This window comes from Oryctolagus cuniculus, chromosome 7 (genome assembly GCF_964237555.1).
Source record: "Oryctolagus cuniculus chromosome 7, mOryCun1.1, whole genome shotgun sequence".
Lineage (NCBI taxonomy): Eukaryota > Metazoa > Chordata > Mammalia > Lagomorpha > Leporidae > Oryctolagus > Oryctolagus cuniculus.
Window position 1 is genome coordinate 89,210,190 of NC_091438.1, and position 24,039 is coordinate 89,234,228.

Sequence of the window (24,039 nt, forward strand, 5' to 3'; positions counted from 1 at the left end):
TCCATCCTGAAGATCAATCATTTAGCTTTTTCAGAAAGACACAAAAATAGGGGCCAGTGCTATGGCACAGTGGGTTAACGCCCTGGCCTGAAGCACCAGCATCCCATTTGGGCGCTGGTTCGATACCCGGCTGCTCAACTTCCTGTCCAGCTCTCTGTTATGGCCCGGGAAAGCAGTAGAAGATGGCCCAAGTCCTTAGGCCCCTGCACCCATGTGGGAGACCGGGAAGAAGCTCCTGGCTCCTGGCTTCGGATCGGTGCAGCTCTGGCCGTTGCGGCCATCTGGGGAGTGAACCATCGGATGGAAGACCTCTCTCTCTCTCTCTGTCTCTCCTCTCTCTGTGTAACTCTTTCAAATAAATAAATAAATCTAAAAAAAAAAAAGAGAGAGAGAGAAAGACACAAAAATAAACACATAAAGAAAAATAAAGCATTTATCTTTAAGAGAGGTCAGGCTTAACAGCTTATTTCCAATAAAAGTCAACTCAGTGAGGAAAAAGAATGAGTAATGAGGAGTGATTATTTTGAATGGAAGAATGAAGCCAGCTTTACCACCAAGCACTTAAGAGAATGTGTGTTATTGGCAGCCTTCTAGCACTATGGTTTTGCATCTGGACCAACTTTCTGAGCTGAGAAGGGCTCATGTCTGCTGAACAGGAAGCATGTACAGCGATCAGCCATTGTGATGGTATATAATGCGTGTGACAGGTGCCACAAATCTTCAAATCAAAAAGATCTTCTAGACATGGTTTCCTGTGCATGGCCAAGAATCAGCGCTGAGTGATGGCAGTCACTGTGAGGACTCCACGATGCGCAAGGAAACCTCCAGCTAAATCCGAGGCTCAGTTTCTTCAGCTGTGAAATGAGAATAATGCTTTCCTTCACATTTAGCAGATGATCTACAAGCATCAAATAATACTAATACAATATTATTAATAGTATCTTCCACTTATTGAGCATTTAAATAATAAGCACAAGCAAAAGATTTTGCAAGTATTATCTCTATGAGTATGAGCCCTTAATATAAATCAATGAAATGAGTAATAATGATACAATCTTGCAGTTGAGAATAGTTAGACTCAGAGAATGAAAATTCCAGATTATAAATGAAAAGCCAGGCAGGCACCGCAGCTCACTTGGCTAATCCTCTGCCTGAGGCACCGGCACCCGGGGTTCTAATCCCGGTTGGGGTGCCAGTTCTGTCCTGGTTGCTCCTCTTCCAGTCCAGCTCTCTGCTGTGGCCTGGGAGGGCAGTGGAGAATGGCCCAAGTGCTTGGGCCCTGCGCCTGCATGGGAGACCAGGAGGAAGCACCTGGCTCCTGGCTTTGGATGGGTGCAGCGCGCCCCGGCCATAGCAGTCACTTGGGGGGTGAACCAACGGAAAAAGGAAGACCTTTCTCTCTGTCTCCCTCCCTCTGCCTGTCAAAAAAAAAAAAAAAAAAAAAAAAAGGAAAAAAAATGAAAAGCCAAGGATCTCAGTCAAAGTATTTTAAGTGACAAGTTGAGTAAAAATATCAATGAAACTTATCTGTTCATTAAGTGCCAATATGAACAGTATAGTGTTCTACTGACTCCTTGTTTTCAAATGCTATTGATGTTTGGTGATAATGACTGAACTTTTGCTGATAAGAAAAATTTCCACAGTCAAGTTATAAATAGGATTCCAACTGCCAAAGTAGAGGGTAAATTGAAACTTTAGAGAACATAAATTTCTCCTTTCATGGGCAAAGCCCAAATGTTCAAATGGTTTGCCTTCTATAGGCTGGGAGGCAAGTTTTCTCTCTTCTTTGCCCTTGAAAGCTACTGTTAATTGCCTTCTGCTAGGATAATGTACCATCATTTACCTTGAGCTGGAACTTTAAAAAAATTAAAATCTACATTGGAAAAGGTGATAAGAGACCATCCGAGGTCCATTTCTGCCTTTCAAAACCCAGTTAATCTCTCTAATTCACAAAAAGATGCAAATAGCTCCTCTGACCAAACTGCTATCTAATTACACCAAGAGCACTAAAAGTCCTCAAACCAGTTCTGAAAGACACAAAGGTCTGTCTGTTTTGGATGATTTTTCCCTTAGGTAGATAATTGAAATACTTCTAGTTTGGCTGCTTAAGCACTAAGTGTCATAGTGATGAGTGTCATAACATAAATATAGGGATAACTTCTTATAAATATTTCTTATTGCAATCTGGTATTGCATATGGATGCCTGGAATAAGTAATGTAAATTAGTCTCCTCTAATTTACATTTAAACAGCAGCTTAAGAAGGATCAGGGAGCACCACTCTGCCTTGAAAAGCTACAGCCTAAAAAGAGTGGCAGGGATTGTCATCAGCATTAGGATCATTACCAAGGTCCAAAAAAAAGACCCTTGTTAGGCTTGGATCTGTCTCAGCAGGGGATATCCAAGACCGCAGTGCTTGGATAAAATATGAATCAAGGACGAAAGCCAAAAAACCAAAATTACATTTTTAAAAGAGGATGCTACATTAAAATAGTGATAAGCTGGGCAATTATAGAGAATTTTATGTACCTTTTAGCATAATTAATGACATAAAAAAACTAAGTTTGAAATTTAATATCCATGTATTATAAATTCTGCCTTTGAATTTACATATATCATTAGAATGAGAATAAGTGCAGAATGGTTAGATTAATACGTATAAACTAAACATGGATTAGGTATTTTGTCCATTGTGAATTTCAAAAGAAAGCAAAAATTGCTTCTCATAGTAAGTAGATTCTCGATAACTGCAGGGCATTTCACAAAACTAATATTAATATTATCTCAGTTAACTTTTCATATATAACAAGTGCTGGGTAAATAAACCCGGTATGAAATCTGGGATGTAGTTTATAATGAATTTGTGCTAATGATATCTAATGTGCCTAGTTAAAATGGAAGCTTTATTGAGAATAAATGTTGCTCATTTACTTCAAAGGGAGTTACCAAATATATGTAATTTGATGGTAATTTTAGAAATAAAACAATGTTAGCTAATATAAGTATAATTTACAAATTTTCTTAGGAAAACACAGTGTGTATGTTATAGATTTTTCTTAATTGCTCACTGTTAAAAAACAAAACTGCTTAGACTCAGTGGATACTTCAAAGCTTCAAACAGATATTATTTGTAATACACATTTGTGGATACCGGCCTTAAGTTGGAAGATTATCGTTACACTGTATTAAACACATGTGTCCAATATAGTCACATGAGAAAGAAGAGAATTTTCTCCACCTTACCTGGGCTAGGAAGCAGGAGAGATGAGGCTGAAGAAGTCAGAAAGAATAATGGGAAGGCTAGGACCGGCCCTTCTGGGCTTTGTAGATGAAGGTAGTTAGGAAGCCTGGAGACACTGAGGAATCCCAGTCAAAGCCAACATGGAAATGGTCACCCCAGTCCTGCAACTTCATGGAACTGAATTCTGCCAAGAAATTGACTGACCCTGGAACAACAACAACAAAAAAAATGAGCATTGAACATCATTTTTCAATGTGTAGGAGAATGTTGATAAAACAGTGAAACATAAAGCATTCAGCTATTTAAAGCTCAAGTTTTTGAATTTTTCAGAGGCAAGCACAGAAAAATAACTCAACATTATTTTCAGCCTCCATATTTTGATTTTAGATCTGCAAAGTCTCCCTGAGACTTTCCTGCTTGGAATGTAGCTTTGCTGACACCTTGATTTTAGCCCATGACACCCATAACAACTTTCTAAACCACAAAACTTTGAGAAAATAAGTGTATGTTATGTTAATCCATTAAGTTTATGGTGATTTTTAAAGCATCAATACAAACAACCATCATATTGCCTTTTATATATAGACTTGAAAATCTGATATCCAAAATGCTCCAAAACCTGAAACTTTTTGATCAGTGGCGTAACACCACAGTGGAAAATTCCACACCTGACTTGACCAGTCATAGTCAAATGCAGGTGCACTAAAAATATGGCATAAAATTTCCTTCAGGCTATGTGTAAAGGCATATGTGAAACATAAATGAATTAAGTGTTTAAACTCAGGATCTAGCCCCAAAATATCTCATTTTATGTATGCAAAGTTTTCAGATTCTGAAAAATCAGAAATACAAAGTACTTCTAGGTTCGTGCATTTGGATAAGGGATACTCAACCTGTACAATATAAACACTTATTACTAAGTAAACATTAAGATGATCAAAATTCACTCAGAATAGAATCTCATGGTATCATAGGACCTAAAATTTTGAAATTTGAAAATGATAGAGAACAAACTCTTTAGGAATTGACTTTTTAATTTATAATGTCAAAATATAAAATTTTAAAACTATTTTAAAAAATAGAAGCAGGAATTTTTATATTCAACATTTGCTATGGATCTAATGGTTTGCTTGCTTTTTCTCCTTCAGATTCCTAAATGAAATTGTGTGGCTTTTTTCCTTTCCTTTTCTCCATTAGATTGCATCATTTTAATAAAACTATAGCAGCTATTCTTTATTCATTCATCATTATGCATATTTTGAGTCAATTTTTTTAAAATATAAATTTTATTTTATTTTTTCAAGCTTACATTTTTCATCATTAATTTTTATTTGCATATCTTTCGAGTTATTCAAGAGCAAAGTATGCTTATACCAAATGGGAGAAATATAATAAAATATGGTGGTCAGCACTTGGCATAGTATTTCATCCCTTGGTTCGGATACCAGTGTTCCACATCAGAGCGCCTCGATTTGACTCCTGCCTTTAAAGCCTGACTCAAGTTTCCTGTCGATGCCCTGAAGGCAATGGTGAGGGCTCACGTGATTGAATCCCTGCCACTCCCGTACCTGGACTGAGTATTCAGTTCCCAGCTTCAGCTTGGCTGAATTCCAGCTGTTGTGGCGATGTGGGAAGTGGACTAAGAAGTAGAAGATATCTCTCGCCCTCATCCTCCCTCCCCCACCTTGAATAAAAATAAAATAAGGCCCCACATTCAGAAATCTAATTTCCAGAAACTTTAATCTATTATTAAGTTTTAACTTGCTGCATCATACTGCAAGGGGTGGGGTGGAATGTGGGGGTGTGCATCCATTTAACATTCTCTCCCAGAGGGAACAAAGAGTATGGAAGACTCTGGCCCACTCTGCCCCTTAGCTATTTCCCCCACAGAATGCAAGAGATTGACTTGCTTGGTGAGATCCGTGAAGCTCCAGAATCTATTGTCTACTTTATCAGAAATGCTCATTTTGCACAATTATGATTTTATATTTAAAAATAAGCATTGAATATCATTTCCAAAGTGTAGGAGAGTGTTGATAAAACAGTGAAACATAAAGATAAAGCATTTAGCTATTTAAAGCTCAAGTTTTTGAATTTTTCAGAGGCAAGCACAGAAAAATAACTCAACATTATTTTCAGCCTCCATATTTTGGTTTTTGATCTGCAAAAAAAAAAAAAAACCAGCATATTTCAAAACTATTTAGTGAAACTTCCCAAGGACCCTCAAATTCTTTACAAATGAATTTACTCCTGGGTTCACTTAGCAATTTGTTCCCATCTCTGCAATAAGACTTAAGCTGAATTGTGATTTTTTTTTTGTACTTGAACTTCCTGCTCCTCTTCATCCTCACCTCTGAGAACTTCCTTCCCCTCCTGACACTTTCTTCCTCCTTAAATACGATTTCCAGTTTATTTCTAAGAGCTGTAAATTTCACTTCCCAAACATTTTAAATATGCCCTCTCCACTGCCGCCAGTCATATCCAAGCTCCTATCCTCTAGCCTGGCAGCAAAAAGACTTCCTGGCTGCCCTTTCTACATTTAGCCTTGTCTGCATCAAATCTCTTTCTACTCTACAGACATGGGGCTCTTTGCAAAAAAGGAATTCAGATCAACTCTCATGCTCTCAGCTGCTCAGACTCTTCTGTCACGGTCATCCTCCTGGATGGCAGCTAGACATTGAACAGTCTGTGCTGAACACATTGTGCTATGTCCAATACGTATACGATTATTCTCAGCTCTCACAGACCTCTCTGAAGTGGCTATAGAAGCTGTTTCATCCCTTACACATTTGAAGAAGTTGATGCAGAGAGTAATCAAATAATTTGCACCAAGATCTACACCTGATTACTTGTAGATATCTGAAAATAAGGAGTTTGAGTACAGAGTCTGCATTCTGAACCACTGTTCCATACTTTAATTTCAACTTCCTAAATGCTCCATGTTCCTCCTTGAATTTGTTGTATGTCTTTTTTCTTTCCCCTGAACCACTCATCTCTCCTTCCTTACCTAGGATGCCCCTCTGGTGCATTGCTTTAGCTCGTGTGACATGTGGATGACTTTTCTGATTGCCTGTCAAGGTCAGCTTTGTTTTCTAGAGACTTCCATGGGACCTTTCTTCCCTCCTTCCTAATACTTAGTGTGCAGTCTGTCACTCTGGATTGTATTTATTCTGTCAGGGTCTGTCTCTCATACTTGACATTTCACAGCTTATGTGCTCCAAGATGCAAAAGAACCAGGAGTCCCAGCTGGTTCTTCTCATCATCACATTCTCATTCTCTCAGCAAGTAGGTGTTTCATAAACATAACAGGAAGCATTGAAGTAATGGTTCTTCTGCTTCTTTTTTTTTTTTTTTTTTTTTTTTTTTTTTTTTATTTTTTTTTTTGACAGGCAGAGTGGACAGTGAGAGAGAGAGACAGAGAGAAAGGTCTTCCTTTGCCGTTGGTTCACCCTCCAATGGCCGCCGCGGCCGGCGCGCTGCGGCCGGCGCACCGCGCTGATCCGATGGCAGGAGCCAGGAGTCAGGTGCTTTTCCTGGTCTCCCATGGGGTGCAGGGCCCAAGCACCTGGGCCATCCTCCACTGCACTCCCTGGCCACAGCAGAGGGCTGGCCTGGAAGAGGGGCAACCGGGACAGAATCCGGCGCCCCGACCGGGACTAGAACCCGGTGTGCCGGCGCCGCTAGGCGGAGGATTAGCCTAGTGAGCCGCGGCGCCGGCCTCTTCTGCTTCTTTCTATAGTCTCTCTAATTCTCAAGCTGATGTCATCTTACAGTACTATACTCATGGAAGTCTCCAGAAGGTTATCAGCTTCACGTCTTCTATTTATTTATTTATTTAGGGGGAAAGACTTTTTTAAAAAGAGATTTATTTATTTATTTGAAAGTCAGAGTTACAAAGAATGAGAGGCAGAGACAGAGAGAAATTTTCCAACTGCTGGTTCACTGCTTAAATGGACGCAATGGCCAGGCCTGGGCCAAGCTGAAGCCAGGAGCCAGAAGTTTTATCCAGGACTTCCAAGTGGTGCAAGGGCCCAAGGACTTGGGTTATCTTCCACTTCTTTCCCAGGCACATTAGCAGGGAGATGTATTAGAAGTGGGGCCGTTACAGAATGGTGGCACTGCAAGCTGTGGCTTCACTCTCTAAACCACAGTGCCAGCCCCAAACTTCACATCTGTTAGATCAACTTTCAGAAACAGAGTCAGTAGAGCTCTTTCTCCAGTTTTAATTTGAAAACTTCAATGGAAGGACCTTTACTGGAGTGACTTGGGTCAGATCCTACCCCTAGACATTTGACTCCGGTAGAAAGCTCCATTGCATGATGTGCTTCTGAATTACCAAAACATTTCTCAAAAAAAGTGCTATCATATTATGCTAATGAGATACTCCAACATTGACCACCACAATGTCCAAGCGGATACACATGGCTAGGTGGTGGAAAATAGTCCATATGAATTTCATGAAAATAATGGCACCATAATAACTAATTTCTATAAGCAAAGCATGCAGCTAAATGTTTTGCCTGTATTATTTCATTGTCATACTCATGATAATACACGTCTTCATCTGTATTGTTGTCCTTAGTTCATAGATGAGAAATTGAGATTTCAGGTGATGTATTCAGAATCACACAGCTTAAAAATGTCAGAATAAACCTTAAATTGTCTAACTCCAAATTCGATGACCAAAATGGCTATAAACCCTGTCTTCTTGACAATAGAACTATTTGATTATTTAGCATAAGCCCAAATTTACCAGGTGATTAGCTGCAATAGTACACAGATACAAGGAAAATGATCCACCCAATGGTTACACACAGAGTCTGCAATGGAAAGATGGCAAGGTAGGGGGCAGGGTGGGGGGGGGGGGAAGGGAGAGGTATGCAAAACACAGCAGAGTTTGTTTCTGTATGGAGATAATGGGCTAAATGTAAATAAATAAGCTAACATGAAGTTGTACCTGCACAAACATACCCAGACACGTAACAAACAAGCAAGGAATTCAAGGCCATCCCAATACTGGGTTTGTTGTGCATGACGTATCCTGGAGATTGAAGAAAACCCCTCACCCAAGAGGTCACAAAAAGAGAAATGCATACATTGGTTAGAAAATTCATGATTAAATGCATTTATTTTCATTTTTGAAGCAGAAATTTTTTGTAGGACCCCAAAAGTATTGTATTCTGAATTCACTGAAAAGAAATCTTTTCATGGGCAAATATAAAATTGAGTGTCAAATGCCAACATCACTATTTTAGAGATATCAGAATAAAAGATAAAAGAAATTAAGTTTCTATAAATCCTGGTACATTATCAAAACGGTACATTTGATTTTTCATTAAATTATTTAACTATTGAACATATTATAAAATTTAAAATGATAGTTCTGTTTTAAATAATTACAAAGCATTGATTTGATTATAATTTAATAATAGTATGCAAGCCATAAGATGTCAGATGATCAGTTTCATAGTGCTATACCTATGATGTAGAATACTATTAAAAGAATACTAATATAGTTCCCTTTGAAGCATTTTTCCTCAAATATTGAACATATGTCCATATCTCTTAATTTATTATCTAAATATTATCTCAACACTATTGGTTTTTAAGATTTTTTTCAGATTACTACCATAAAATCTTTCAAGATTTCAGTTTTATGAAGTATGTGATATACAATTAATAAATATTTATAAATGTGCCTATAAGTAAACCAAAGAAGGACATTGAAATTGGATCCTCTTCTAATTGTCATTTATTCTAATTCTTTTTTTTTTTTTTTTTAATTTTTGACAGGCAGAGTGGACAGTGAGAGAGAGAGACAGAGAGAAAGGTCTTCCTTTTTGCCGTTGGTTCACCCTCCAATGGCCGCCACGGCCGGCGCGCTGTGGCCGGCGCGCTGTGGCCAGCGCACTGCGCTGATCCGATGGCAGGAGCCAGGAGCCAGGTGCTTTTCCTGGTCTCCCATGGGGTGCAGGGCCCAAGCACTTGGGCCATCCTCCACTGCACTCCCTGGCCACAGCAGAGAGCTGGCCTGGAAGAGGGGCAACCGGGACAGAATCCGGCGCCCCAACCGGGACTAGAACCCGGTGTGCCGGCGCCGCAAGGCGGAGGATTAGCCTAGTGAGCCGTGGCGCCGGCCCATTTATTCTAATTCTGACTTCTTTAAAAAAGTGAGGTGAACATAGATTTAAAAATTCTGTGAAACTTATAGGAAACGCCATGTGCATGAATCAAGTTTTCAACATATCTGAAAGAACACTCAATCATTTGTTTCAAAACACAAGTGTAATTATAATGTCATAGATTTTAATACAACAAGTTTGATAAGGACATTTTTCTTTGTACTTTCAACCATTCAATCAATTAACATACATATTAATTACTTTCTGTGTAACAGAAATATTTGTATGTACAGTGAAAGCTGAAAGAATACACTATTCATCTGACTTTAAAATGTTTCTACATAAGTTAATATAGGTTTCTATTTTGATTTTTAAAAATCTTAGGCATTAAGCAAATGAAAGCATTGTAGCTGTAGGACCACTGGACTCACTGGGCACCACGGGGCCCCCAGAGGAATGCTCTGGTGCAGCTCAGCGGCTTGGACAAGGCACAAGCAATGTGTTTTCATCTCCCACTGTACAAACTCCTTTGCCTTGCCATTTCAGAATATATCTTATGTTTCCATCCTTAATAAAGCCGTAGCCCTACAGACATCTCACAACCAACAAGCATCACAGTGAGGCTCATTCTAAACATCCTATCTGGACAAATGCATTCAATTCATGTTCATATGTGCTGGTGATATGAATTTATATTATGAAACCTGAAATTCTCCTTTGCTGTCCAGAACTGGTGTCTTTAAATTCTGGCTGCACACCAGTCCATTTGAATATCCTTCAGTTAACATCTTAAAACCTGAGTTCATAGCATCTCTAGTCCCTGTTCTGCACCTCTGTCTCTGTCTGGACCCCACAGATTCAATGGCACCGGTATCCACCCAATGCTCAAGGCACCAACTCAGGAGCTTCCCGAGGTGCTTTCCTCTCCAGGCTGCACATCGTTCATCTCCAGCATGTAATCAATCACCGCGTGCTGGCTGACTTCACTTCACATTCGCGACCACTAAATTCCAGCGCACTCCTACTTAACAATCTTGCAGCATCTCTCCAGTCAATTTGTGCTCTGCTAAATGCCTATTTCACAACTCCTCCTTCTCCTCAAACTACCAGTATCCCTCCCTGGTCTTCAACTTCAGCTGATGACTTTTCCTATTACTTCTCTGAAACATAGAAACAACCCCAAAGAACATGAAAGAGCCTAACACCACATCTGCTGCCCGGATTACATGCCCCTCTACACGGGGACTCTGCATCACTACTTTGCCCATTCCACCAATCTCCACTTCCCTCTAAAGATAAAACTTAATTTTGTCAACATCAATTTTCCCTTTCTTGGCTCATTCCCATTACCTGCCATTAGGGCCTGGCATTGTGGCCAGAAGGTTAAGCCATCACTTGCAATGCTGGCATTCTATATCAGAGCACCAGTTCAAGTCCCAGTTGCTCTTCTTCTGATCCAGCTCCCTGCTAATGCACCTGGAAAATCATAGAGGATAGCCTGGTTGCCTGAGTCCCTGCCACCCACTTGGGAGACCAGAGTTCATGGCTTCTGGCTCAGCCCTGACTGTCACAGCCATTAGGGAAGTGAATTAGCAGATGGAAGAACCATTTTCATGCCTCTCCCTCTCTGTCACTCTGCTTTTCAAATAAACATTTGAATGATTCTTAAAAAATACTTGCCATTAAAATTTACAATGATTTTTCATTATAAATCTCTCTAGTAACTATAGGTTTAATGCTCCTGTTACGACAGTCTTCTACAAAGGAGTAGTCTTACTATCTCCAGTTTTTCTCCTAGAATTTTCTTTCCTTTCTTTCTTGTATGTGTTTTTTAAATCAAAGTTGCCCACATGCTAATTCAGGTAAAAATTTGTTAATAAAACCACAATGTACTCCTTGTCAGTGGCAAATAATTTTCAATCATTTCTCTGAGTTGTTTGATATTTGTTGCTGCTCTGTTCCCTCCCTTACTCCACTCCCATGGTCACAGCCCCTAGAATGTGATCATATTTGAAGATGATGGTCACTAAAAATGTCACTGAATTTCAACAAGAGCATTTGGGGAGGCCATAGTCCAATGTGTATATTTACACAAGAGAATTTGGACCCATTTAAGCACAGCAGAAAGACCATGTAAAGACACAGAGAGGGGATGACCAGCTACAAGCCAAAGAGGCTTCTTAGGAAACCAACACTTCAGACACCTCGATCCTGGATTTCTGGTTGCTAGGTTTATGAGAAAACAAATTTCTAGTCTTTAATCCATCTAGCTTGTGATATTTTATCATGGAAGCACTTGCTAACTAATATAATATTCTTGTTTATCTCCAAATAACGCACTTACATTGTTGTTTCTTGATTTTACAGATGTAGGCAATTCATATTGATGCCCTAAAGAGAAGATGAGAATTTACAGCCCTTTCATCAACTCCTACCCACACCAACATATATGAGCAACCATGCCACCCTTTCTCCCAACGTAGTCACCATATTGCATCGATCTCAGAGGCCATTGATTTTCATGCACCTTCATTTTATGGACCACTAAGAAAGAAAAATTCTGCCAATTAAACTAGGACACAAAACTTTCTTTTCATGCAGACGTTTTACTTTTAAAGTTAATCAGATATAGATTTTATCATGTATCATTTCTACTCAACATGAAAAGACAAGCAAAATAAGTAGTTTTAAAGTATATTTGAATTTTTTTCAAATTCATTATTTGTTTCAAATCATATGTTTGCCTCAGAATCTTCCTATCCATGTTTTTTTATACTATTATCTTTTGTACCATCCAAAATATTGATGCTATGACTTTTGTAAAAGAATCTTGACATACTAAGACTTTGATGGAGGGCTATTAATCTAGTACATTATGCACAGCTAGTTAGATTTTTGTTCCCTCTTCAGGAATATTGTTAAAAGCACTTATTTTACTGCCTCACTGTATTCCTATTTATTCTCATTACACCACTGGTTCATTACATATGTACTTATATATACTCATGTAGCCAATAACAAATCAATCCTACATTTCCAGTATACCATGGTATGAGTCAGCTTTTCATTAGTACAGTGAAATATCTAAGACAAGTTACTGCTGAAAGAATGACGTTTATGTTGGCTCACAGTCTTGGAGGTTCACAGTATAAGATCAGGTCACCCCACTGATGATGTCACTCTTGCTGACAGGGTCCAGAAGCATTACACATGGCAAGAGAGAGAGAGAATGGGCAGAGAAAGGATCACATAGTGAGTTGGGGAGCAGAGAGAACAAGTCAGCCCAACTCTCCGGTTTTATAAACAACACTATCATTAGAAATGGCATTGAGGGGCACACACCAATGAACTAAGAGCCTCCCACTAGACATCATAATTGGGTTAAGTTTCTACCCTCTAGTACCATCATCTTAGGACCTTGGCATGTAACCATGCACATGGGTGTAGAAGCCAAATCCTATTCAAGCCATAGAAACCATGTTGCTGGCACTTTTTGAAGTTCATGCTTTCTTATGTAGGTAATGAGAACCTTCCTATGAATTACTACCTGACCAACATTTGCCAAGACATCATTTATTGTAAGATGATCGTCATTTTTAACTATATTAAAATGTGCCTTTTAGAACTGATGCAATTCAAAACATCATTATGAATAGACCAGTATCATATTAGTTATTAGAGCCACGTACATGCTAACCATTGCAGAGTGCATTTACTGTGAAGTTAGTGATGTTTCAAGGCCCCTCCTGGACATGAGGGACTCTGACTTCACATTCTTCCAGATTGCTGTCATGGATTGACTTTGTCTCCTTTGAAATTCATGTTGAAACAGAATACCCAATACAACTGTCTTCAGAGGTGTGGCTTTAGGGAAGGATTAGGCCAGGAAGGCTCTGCCCTTCTGAAAATTAGTACTTTATAAAAGGGCTTAAGGGAGTAATTTTATAGTAATTTTATAGGACAAAAGCTGGATAGAGATATTTTTCAAAATTAGACAAAAGTCTACAATGTTACTTGGTATTAGCATTAGTAAACAGTGAATCTGAAAAGAAAGTTTTTTAAATTTTCAAGGAAAAAGGACAGGGGAACGTTTTTGGTACAGTAGTTAAAATGCCACTTGGGGTACCCACATCCCCTAGTGGGGTGCCTTGTTCAAGTCTTGTCACTCAGCTTGGGAGGCAACAATGGTGACTCAAGTACTTGAGGCCCAGCCACTCACAGAGGAGACCTGGAGAGAGTTGTTGGCTCCTGGGTTTGCTTTGGCCCAGGCCTGTCACTGCAGACATTTGGGGAGTGAACCAGCAGTTGGGAGACCTCTCTCCCTCTTTCCCTCTTTGCCTTTCTATTTATCTCTCTCTCTCCTTTCCTCTCCCCCTATCCTTTTCAAATAAACAAAAAGAAGTAAGTTTAAAATTTTAAAGAATAAGGGACAAATGTTGGTCAACTATGCTAGAGGAAAGACTGAACTATCTTCCTTTCCTCACTCTACAGAAAATCACATTATAATACATTTTTCATAAGAAGAGAAGTTCACACAAAGGGAGAAAAGATGTCTTACAGAAGTGTGTCAGGCAGTTAATCAATAGTTTCTGTATTTTTTCCATCTTTAGTATCTATGCGTTTTTCATTTTCTGTGACTGATTGTACCAATTCCTGATTTTTGTAACTTGATGTTCTTTTTTTCTAGAATCTCCATAATTATATTTGCTTCAGTCTCCGGGAAACCCGGAATTCCCCCCAGTGATGATTGCCTTTCCACTCTTGCACAGGGACCTCCTTGTGTTCTTGGGAACATCCATGCTCCTGGCTCAGGAACTTGCCCTTGCCGTTCCTTCCTCAGCTGCTCTTTCCACACAGAGCAACACCGTTGGCTTCAGCATTTAACTTCCCTGAGATACACAAATATCACATACCAGGAGACCTCTCTCACGATCCTCCATATGTCATACTCCCCCCGCCCCCGCCCCATGCCAGGGCCAGCATTTTATCAGAATACCTGGTCACATGTAAATGAATAAGTTGAGTATACGGATGTCGCCCCAAATACATAGGACATCCTTACACTAAAAAAAAGCTATACATTATCATTCTGAAATTCAAATGTAACCAGGAGTTCTGCAGTATTTTTCCTAAGCCTGATCATTCCACTCCCACACTTTCTATCCTTGTTCTGCTTCACCAGTTGTCACCATGAGGTACACTATACACTGACCATTTTGTCATTGCCTTTCCCTGCCACTAGAATGTCAGCTCCATGTCGGCAGAGGTGTTTGTGCTGCTCACTGCTCCACCAAGCACTGAAGCTGGTACAGTGCCTCTAAAAGGCATTCAATGGGTATTAATCTTTTTTAAAAAAATTCATTAACATAAACAGAACAGATTTTACAGTTTACATAGGTAAAGTTCCAAGAAGACAGCCACATCTCCCTCACTCCCCTACTCAGCTCCCCTCCAGTTTTATTCCCTTCCTCCCCTCTCATCAGTTTTTGCAAAACATAATTTTAACCCATTCTATAATCACAGTTTTAATTTGCCACTAATCCTAATATTCAACAAGTAAAAAGTAGGACGACCATAGTTCCACAGGCATAGGAACAATGGCTAAAAATGATAATCATATCCCAAAATGACTACTTCTTTCCTGTACATTTTTTGCACTCTATCTTAACAACCACATATCAGAGAAAACATATGATATTTGCTTTTTGAGGCTGGCTTACTTCACAAAGCATAATGGATTCTGGTTGCATCCATTTTGTTGCAAAAACAGGACTTCTTTCTTTTTTTATGGTTGAGTGGTATTCCATATTGGGTATATACCACATTTTCCTATCCAGTCATCAGTTGATGAACATCTGGGTTGATTCCATACTTAGTTATTGTGAATTGAGCTGCAATAAACATGGGGGTACAAAAAACTCTTTCATATGCTGATTTCATTTTGTTTTGGTAAATTCCCAGGAGTGGGATTGTTGGGTCATATGGTACAACTGTGAGGAATCTCCATACCATCTCCCAGAATGGTTGTATTAGTTTACATTCCCACTAACAGTGTATTATGGTATCTTTTTCCCCCCACATCCTTGCCAGCATTTATTGTTTTTATGATTTTCGGATAGTCATTCCAACTGGGGTGAGGTGAGGTGAAACCTCATTATGATTTTGATTTGAATTTCCCCGATGGCTAGTGACCCTGGGCATTTTTTCATGTGTCTTTTGGCCATTTTGATTTCATCCTTTGACAATTGTCTGTTAATGCCCTTTACCTGTTTCTTACCTGGGTTATTTGTTTTGTTGTTGTTGAGTTTCTTAAGCTCTTTATAAATCCTGCATATAAATTCTTCATCACTTCTACAGTGTGCAAATATTTTCGACCACTTTGACGGATGCCTCTTCATTTTGTAGGGTTTTATTTTGCAGTTCAGAAGCTTCTTAGCTTGATGTAATCCCATGTGTCTATTTTTAACATTATTGCCTATTGCTTCTGGGGTCTTTTCCAAGAAGTATTTGCCTATGCCAATGTCTTGCAGAGTTTTCCCAAAGTTTTCCTCTAGTAATTTGATGGTATCAAATTTAGATCCTTGATTCATTTTGAGTTTATTTTTGTATAAAGTGTAAGGTAGGGCTCTTGTTTCATACTTCTGCATTTGTAGATCTGATTTTCCCAGCACCATTTGTTGAAGAGACTGTCCCTTTTACAGGGATTGACTTCAGCTCATTTGTCAAAAATTCATTCGTTGTAGATGCATAGATTAATCTCTCGAGTTTCTATTCGGTTCCATTGGTCTTAAAATCTGTTTTTGTGCCAGTACCAGGCTATTTTGATTGTAACTGCCCTGTAGTATCTCTTGAAATTGATATTGTGATGCCTCTGCTTTGTTTCGTTGTTTAAAATTCTTTAGCTATTTGAGGTCTCTTGTATTTTGGATACTAATTTTAAAAGCCAATGAATAAGCCATCTAAACCTGACCACTTAGCCTTTTAAATATTTTTAAAACCCTCTACATTTAAGTTATATGCTGCAAACAAGGTCCCAGACTAGCACTATTGTATTCTAACTTGTCCTTCTGTTCCAGCAGTGTTGTTCTGATAGTCATTCACTGAAAGTAGTCATACTGATTGATCTACAACACAAATCTTTCTTTTCTTTTTAAATTTTTATTAATTTCCCAGCATTGTGTCCTAGTGGGTAAAGCTGTGATGCCAGCATTCCATATGGACACAGGTTCAGGTCCTGGCTACTCCATTTCTGATCCAAATCCCTACTAAAGTGCCTGGGAAAGCATCAGAGGATGACCCAAGTCCTTGGCCCCCTGCACTCAAGGACAGAGACCTGGAAGAAGCTCCTGGCTTCGGATCTACCCAGCTCTGGCCATTACAGCTATTTGGAGAGTGAACCAGCGGATGGAATATTTCTCTATCTCTGTCTCTTTGTCTGTCTGTCTCTTTCAATGTAAACTCTGCCTTTCAAATAAATAGAATAAACCGTTAAAATTTTTAATTAATTTATTTATTTATTCATTATTATATGAGAGACAGAGAAAGCTCCCATCTTCTGACTCACTCTTCAAACTCCTGCAATGGTCAAAACTGCACCAGACAAAGCTGGAAACTCAATCCAGATCTTCCATGTAGGTGGAAGGTATCCAATCTATAGCCATCATCTGCTGCCTTTGAGGGTGTCCGTTAACAAGAAGCTGGACTCAGGAGTGGAGCCAAGCACCCTGATATGGAATGAGAATTCCCAAACATCATCTTAAGCAGTAGGCCACATGTCCACCCCTCTAACACAGATCCAATCAAACCTAACTTTCCTGAAAGGGTTCATGTATAGGACTCCAGTGAGTGGAAACAATCCAAGCACCCTGACATGGTTCTCATTGCCTTCTTCCAGGTATTCCCACCTACCTCTCCATCTCAACTCCCACAGTTTGCCAATAGGTCCCCTTCTGATATTTATGAGGTCTCTTCTGCCTGAACATGCTCCCTGTCCCTTTTTTGTTTACCTGCTTCATATCCTAAAAGATTCATGTCAAGTATTATTCCCCTCCAGATCTCCTCTGGCACCCACGGGCTAGGATAAACATATATGTGTGTCTTTTTTTCCTATCATTATCTAGGGCTCTGCATGATTCTATCATGTTAACACCATCTATATTCTTCCCCAACTAGAATGATACCTTAAATACATTGATAGTTATCACTGATGCATGGCATTAACAATGTGTTGCACAAATAGCTTTGCATATGTATCTGTTAAACTAAATAAATTCAGCTGTATTTTTCAAATTAAAGAGATACTCAAGTGTGTCACACTGCTAACCTGAAGGATCCATAATGCCCAGGGATAAAACCACAAAAAGATATATAGTGGATTTTTAGAATAGGAGGAAGCAGTCTGCAAACAGGCTATGTCCAGAGATCCGCAAACAGGCTATGTCCAGAGATAACAGATGGCTTACAATCAGTGTAATGACAAAGTGCAGAAAGTAATCGTCATTGTAGAGACTAACAAGGAGACGATGTCCAGAGAGCCAATTCACAATGATAGTGTCGGGTAGACTATGAGGTTAACATGAGATCCACAATAGGAGATGGTGTACAGCGGCAATGTGTAAAGCAGGTGCTAAAGTCATCAAGCTGTGTGAAAGTGGATCCGTGAAAGCAGTCGATGTTAGCATTAAAGATTCGGTAGATCTGGAGGTGCAGTGCTTCAAGTGAAGAGAAGTAAAGTGACAGGAGCTGGCTGGGGGTGTAAAATCTGTCAACTGGGGATAAGGAACAGACTCAAGCAGCAGATGAGCAGACAAGGATTTTATGGGAGACATCCAGTAAGGAAATCAAAGAATTATCTCAGAATACATTTTGACTTTAAAAAAATAAGTAGGATGGTGGTCCACATAATACAGTTTCTCCCCAGATTTCATAGCATTTCTATAATCTCCTTGGACAGAATGCCTTTACAATCTTCAAAAATAAATAAGATGCCTTGCTGTCACTCCGCTTTTTAAATAAAAAATGAATGAATGCATAAGTAAAACAAACAAAAATAGGATAGAGTAGGAAAACAAAAAGAAGGAATATTAATCAGAAGAGAAGAAGAGAAATCAACAAAGTAATGCTTAGTAGGAAAAAGGTTTACTTCTTCAGTGCCTGAACAAGCTCGTATCTTACCTGTATCGCTTCCTCTGCATGGAGGAACTGAGTGAAAAGAAGAGAGGATTCTCTAGTGACGGAATGGCAGTCGCCCCTACCTGTGGCTTTATTCATCTACTCACTCATTCATAAATATGCTCTGCATCAGAATTTAAAGAGAAACTTCAGAAGATTGCGTGGATTTCTGTGTCTTCCCCACCTCCTCTATTCCTCACCCTTTCACCTCCTCCATCTTTCCACTCTTAGTTAGTCCTGTAGAGTATGAATTTTTGTATATAAATTCCAGGAATTTGATTTTGGAAACATCAAGATTATTATGTTACTATTCCTGCTCCTTATTTGAGAATTTTTACTTGAGCTCATGCAAATCCTGTATAGTTGGATGGTTCTAATGATCTGCTTTCTCCAAATCCTATCCCTGTTCACCTGATGGGACTTTCTAAAAATGATAGGGAGAAAGTTCTTTTGCTGAAGTCCTATGGTTGCCTGATGGAGTTTTTCCAATTCAAAATCCACAAGAACATGTTTAAAAAAGAAAAAGAGAGCAGAAAGATGTTACTACAAAGCACAACTTTCCTCTTCTTCTGCTTCCCTGTTTCCTTCATTAGAGTCCATCACCTAGTGAGTATCAATTAAGTAAACTCACATGGTCTTTCACCAGCCAGGAGCTGGGTTAAAAAATTAAATGGCAGCAACACTACATAGTCTACACCACCCTTTTTAGCAACATTTTCATCCTGTCATACTGGCACAAAAGTGGAGAACCTATTTCCATTTAAAAAAAAAATCTCCTAAATTAAAATAACTTCATGGAAACATATAACGTAAAAGAAGTATATCAAATGAAAGATGTTGAACAGGAAAAGAAAACTATAATGTCCCCAAGGAGTCTGAGAATAAGGTCTGAGTACTCCAAGATGGAACCTTCCATCGGATTGCTGTTCAACTTAATTAGGGTATAAGATGTGCACATGTGAAATTAATATTCAGGATCCTGATGATTTAAAAAACAGCAATAGCCTGCCATTGGAATTCACAGACCTGTAATCCATCTTGTCCCATGGAACAACTAAGTACAATATGATATCAGTGCTCAGATTTCTGGAGAGTTCACTCTCCAGCAGTGGCCCCCTTTTTTAAAAAAAGAATTATGCATATGTAACTTGAATACAAAAGGGGAGAATTAGTTTAATACCAAGGGGAAACTACAAAGCTTCCTTCTTTTCAGTCCCAAACCAAATAGAAATCCTCTCTTAGCTCTTTAGTTCTACTAAGGATGCCAGTGCACAAGGAACTATGTCATATTCTTAAAGCATTCTCTGAACCTCAGGCTATTCTCATGTCCATCATAGCTTTGCATGGTAAGAAGTAAACACTAAATTAAGGATGCAACTTAGTCTAGTTTGAGGGAAGCTGCCCTGATAATAGCCCGTTTCTACCTGGCACTCCTCCCTGTGGTTGCTATTCGACATTATCCAGGGACGTATGACCTTGGCAAATAACAAAAGTATTTGTCCTCTCCAAGTCTCCACTTGGATCTAAAGACACTCTCAGTCCCATGTTTTATGTCTCAACATCTGCTTTTCACAAATACCTAACATAGGCCAAGCTTCCCAAGGGTCCAATATGTTCTGATGGGAAGCTCTGGCTTCCTCCAGGAATCTCCTGGCTCCCCAGTGTTAGACACTGTAGTATAGATTGTTGATTTCATCCTCTCCACCCTAATTCTGTCACTGTCACAAGGAAGCAGCTTGGCATAGCAGAAAGACCTCAAGAGTTGAAGCCTGGCCTAAGCTCTATTATGTCCTTGTGACCTTGGGTTACTAAACTAATGTGGGCCTGATTTTTGTTGCTATTGTTGCTTTTGCTTTTATTAAAAAAAAAAGTTAATTACAATCGCATTTTTACTTACAGGGCTGTGAGCATCAAGTGAGAAAAATATATTAAACACCTAGTTCTGGGTCTACCACGTAAAACCTGTTTAGTAAATCTTAGCTCCTGCCATGTGCATTGAATGTGCCTCATTGAGAACAAACAAAAGCAGCTCTGTAGGAGTCGTATCGTACTGATGTATCCCATCAGTGCAGCCAAAAGGGTGTTCAGTCAAGATACGTCTGTCACCAGGGCAAGACCTGGGTGCTTCACCCTTTTGAGTCTCATCTCATACAGATGACTCCGCACTCCAGTCCCAGGGACCTTCCCTAAGCTGGAACATTCTGGACTGTGGCTTTCATCAGCTGTTTGCTGATTCCTTTATCCTCTTCCCAAAACTCTACTTGGGTCACATTTGTAATGTCAAAACTATCCTTCTCCAAAGTAAGTCTGTCCATGCATATTTTATTCAGCCATCCATTGTCCCCCAAACACATAGCATAATCTATAATGATCTTATTTATTTGCTGTGTAAAATCTTTGTATCCTCTGATTCCCACATACCTAGCAAACTGCCTGGCTGATGGCAGATGTGTCAATATAGTATTTGTTGAATGAGTGAATCATCAATCTAATGAAAAAAATATTGTTGCATTACCACTGACTCAGTTTTGAAGTTCTTTGGGCTGCATTCTTATCGAGATTAAGTACTGAGGCCTTGAAGAAAGTCATTGGGAAAAAATACAGAAAATGTTGCTACTATGATGGTCGCTTGAAGAATGCTCAATATGTATGAGTGATTAACATCTTTGTTAATTACAGTAATCTCAGTGATATAACAGCACATAATACCTTCACCTTCATTTTCTTGGTCTCTTCAACTATGAAATGAGGAAACTATTCAAATGTACATCATTGGTATTGTGAAGCAAGCTTATATACATAAAGAGCTTAAAATGGGACCTGGAACATGGTTAATGCTGAAAGTGGCACTTCCAGAATTGGTGATTACTTCAATCTGTAGCAAAGAAAATTTAAATCAATTGATTAATTCATCTCACTGAGGCTATGGAAACAGGGGAAAAGGCAAAATTTATGCAGCTTGGTCAACACTGCCTTGCTGACACAGGGTTAAAGAAAAGCCTATAATTCCTACTAAGTCAAAATTAGTATAATTTGATGCTGATATTACCTGACAAGATGAAAATGTTGTTTTGCTAAAATCCACAGAGAGATTATATCCTGAAAAAGTTTTGAAGCAAACTATATTCACTAACAATATGTGACTATCAAAAAGTTATTTTAAATCCATGCTGACCAAACTGATCAGAGATAACAAAATATATAAGGATCTTCTGGTCAAACGGACACCAAAGCTTGTTGGATGAAGTACATGCCAGTTGGATTTATGGTAATACATAAGTCAGCAAGTCCCTGGATTTGACTGATACACTTTCTGCAATGTATTATCAGGAACCTTGAACAAAATTTCATTTCAATAGAACCAGTAAGATTTTTAAAAGATAATTCCACAACAAATTCAGAATTGTGAACTGACAATAAACTCTGTGCATCATTTATAAAGATAGAAAGTTTTTTTTTAAATCCTTGTTAGTAGAAAACTAAAAATAGCAAATGGTCCCATATTTATATCTCAGTAGTCAGAATACAAATAAACATCCTTGGTGAAAACACATCAGTGCTTCCAATTAAGGCAATATAATTGCATGCTTTGAAGTGGAACGATGGAAAGATCTGACAATCCATTGTATTAATATGAGACACAGACTTCAGAGACATATAAAAAATAACATTTAATCTTTGTAAGGCATCTGCTTCTATATACTTTTTGCATAACATTTATGTATTGTGTGTAAACACACACATTAGATAGATAAATAGATAGCTGGATAGATAAACATATGTTAAAGAGCTAGATGAAATCTGGTACAACCCACTAATTCACTTTAGTAAGCCATTTCATTGTTACTGCTGCAAGTTCTATTGTCTTCTACAGTTTCGCTATTTTCAGAAGATTGTACAAAAACTTTACACATTCACACTCAATTAATTTACTTACCTGGCAGGTCTCAAGTGACCAAATGTGAGGGAACAGGACAAAGTCTTATATAAACTAAGACATGGTGTAAAAGCTGAAAGCAATGTTATATCCTATGTTTGTCTTTGTTTTATTTTGCTTATAAAGTGTAGTGAAATATATAACCACTGAAGAAAAATATTAGGTCTACTAATAATGTTTTGTAAGCAACTATTTAGGATGTCCAGTTGTTTTTCAAACTTCCTGTTAAACAATACTATTATTTAGTGATCAGCTTTCAAGTACTACCATTCTCCTTTTTTTGCTTTCTAAAACAACTTAAACAAAAGTAGGCATTATTTTCAAATTTCTTTGTTAAGAATCATGGTTTCTGGGACACTGACTCTGCCTACAATAGTATTTGATTATCTAAGATTTAAGCAAAATTGTCACTTTCTTCATCAAGATTGCCCTAGACATGGTGTTAAAGAAAATTAGAAAAGGAGCATTTGAGGTAACCAATTGGGTGAATGAATAAGTAACACTGCAACACCAAATGTTCTAAGTGGCTATTGTTGATTTATAGGCCTTTAAAAACTCCTTCGCAAGATGGATTATAGACCAATGATTATATCATATACAAAAGAGCATCATTAGTACATTTTGGTCGTTTTGGTCTATAGCTAGAAGTCAAGTGTAGATACAGCCAGTCAGCTCCCCAAGATAGCAGAGAATTAATCACTGTTGCCTTGCACCCATCACAGAGAGAGCAGTTACAATTAAGGAAGGTTTGTTTTAATTCCATTCTTCCAATCTCTGCTGCAATTGCAACACATTTTCTTCCTGTTTTTTTTCCCCCTCCTTTAAAAATATCTTCAAGTCGTTGGCACAGCAGTTAGGATGCCACTTGGGACACCTGCATCCCATGGAGTGCCTAGATTCAAGTCCCAGCTTTGTTCTCTATTCCAGCTTCCTGTTTATGTACACCCTGGGTGGCAGCAGAGAAGCATTTGGGTCCCTGCCACTCTGCAGATGACCTGAATTGAATTTCCAGCTCTTAGCTTCAGCCTGGCCCAACCCTAACTGTTGTGGGCATTTGAACCGGCAGATGGGAGACCTCTCTCTCTCTCTTGTTCTCTCTTTCAAATAAATATAACTAATTAATTAAAGGAGGAAAGATTTTTAAAATGTATCTTCAGCTATATTGGAGTATATAAAGCTAATCATCCATAATACCTGAGCCATTTTACTGTGGAATTAAAAACCCTATATTGGAAACATGCAAACACTAGAGTAGACGAACTTTCTGTATATAAAATATCATGACATGAAATTGATGCATTCATATATTTCCTACTTTTCTGTGAAATATTCAGTATTACAGATGGAGATTTTATAGTAAAATACATCATTTTGATCTCAAGGATGTACTTCATCCTATAGTCCTGAGTACAAGCTCAAAATACCAATTAGTGAAACTGGTATACATATAAAAGGCATTGTTTTTAGTTCATGGCTATGTGTGCAGTTCTTGCCATGCCAGAAGGATTGTGGTAATTGTGACAATTGACTACCCATCTCACTGTCTATTTCATAAATGTGCAGCATCCC

The 24,039-nt window shown here is 38.6% G+C and overlaps 1 long non-coding RNA gene across 2 annotated transcripts in view; it reads right to left on the reverse strand.

Annotated features, from left to right (window-relative positions):
* Positions 1–440: 440 nt before the first annotated feature.
* LOC103350140 (uncharacterized) overlaps positions 441–24,039 on the reverse strand; it is a 102,319-nt gene continuing 78,720 nt past the window's right edge. Inside the window, exons 3-7 of one of the 2 annotated variants that reach the window (XR_007923570.2) lie at positions 12,492–12,547; positions 11,707–11,753; positions 8,198–8,281; positions 3,243–3,445; positions 441–854 (exon numbers count right to left, since the gene is read on the reverse strand). This is a non-coding gene — a long non-coding RNA (uncharacterized lncRNA). The remainder of the gene's footprint in view (positions 855–3,242; positions 3,446–8,197; positions 8,282–11,706; positions 11,754–12,491; positions 12,548–24,039) is intronic. The other variant, XR_007923569.2, reaches the window with a different exon arrangement.